The sequence below is a fragment of the Lampetra fluviatilis genome, chromosome 38, assembly GCF_964198595.1.
Source record: "Lampetra fluviatilis chromosome 38, kcLamFluv1.1, whole genome shotgun sequence".
Classification (NCBI taxonomy): Eukaryota; Metazoa; Chordata; class Hyperoartia; order Petromyzontiformes; family Petromyzontidae; genus Lampetra; species Lampetra fluviatilis.
In genome coordinates this window covers 9,770,989-9,772,224 of record NC_136312.1, presented here as the reverse complement: position 1 = coordinate 9,772,224, position 1,236 = coordinate 9,770,989, and positions in this window count along the sequence as shown.

Here is a 1,236-nt window from a genome sequence, read left to right as displayed (position 1 = left end):
CGCGAAATCTCGCGAGACTTGTTATCGGCGAGACGAGATCTCGCGATCACGCCCCCACGCCCCCCATCCCCCCCCAGCCGGTCCCGTGGTGGTGGGTAAGCTGGATTCATCTCAGAGAAAGCCGAAATTCGGGCCAACTTGGAATTCAGAGTAAGCTGGAATTTCTGGTGAGCCGGAATTTGGTGGTTTGCCGATATTTGGAGTAAGCCAGAAATTGGTGGTGGCCGAAATTTGGAGTAAGCCGGAATTCGTGGGTAAGCCGGATTTTCAGAGTAAGCTGGAATTCGGGGTAAAGGGGCCGTCCATAAATGACGTCACGATTTTGGACGATTTTTGACCCCCCCCTCGTCACACGGCGTCACAAAAAGTCAGACCCCCCCCCTCAAATATGACTTCACGAAGCTATGCCCCCCCACCCCAAAAAAAATGAAACATGCTTCAAATCGCTTTAAACTATTGTCATTGTAGTGCGTATTTAATGTGGCGCTGCACTCTGATGTTGTAGGAGAAAACATTTCTTAAAAATTATATTTAATTCAGTAGAACGTAGTCTGTATTTATTTAAAGTTGCGCATTTTGATGTGACGTCACATTTCTCACCCCTCCCCCTCGTCACAAATGTCTGACCCCCCCCCCCAGGTGCGTGACGTCATTTATGGACGGCACCTTAGCCGGATTTTCAAAATAAGCCGGAATTCGGGGGTAAGCCGGATTCTCAGAGTAAGCTATCATTTCGGGTCAGCCGGAATTTGGAGGTGGCCAAAATTATGAGTAAGCTGGCATTTGGGGGGGGGAGGGTAATCCGGATTTTTCAGAGTAAGCTGGCATTTGGGGTAAGCCGGAACTCTACGTAAGCCGGATTGTGGAGTAATCCGGAATTCGGGGTGTAAGCCAGATTCTCAGAGTAAGCTCGAGTTTGGGGGGGTGTAAGTCGGATTTCAGAGTCAGCCGGAATTAGGAGTAAGCCAGAATTTGGGGGTAAACCGGATTTTCAGAGTAAGCTGGAAATCAGAGTAAGCCGGAATTTAGAATCCGCTGTAATTTCGGGTTCGTTAGAATTTCTTGGAGGCCAAAAATTAAAATAAGCCGGAATTCGGGGTAAGCCGGAAATCTGGATGCAAGCAGTGGACGATGATGGATTCTGAAATAAAATCAAGCGTTGTGCTTTCGTCGATTTATTTTTTGTATTCCTACGAGAGGTCGCCGAACGACACGAGGTTTGCAAACGCGTGTTGA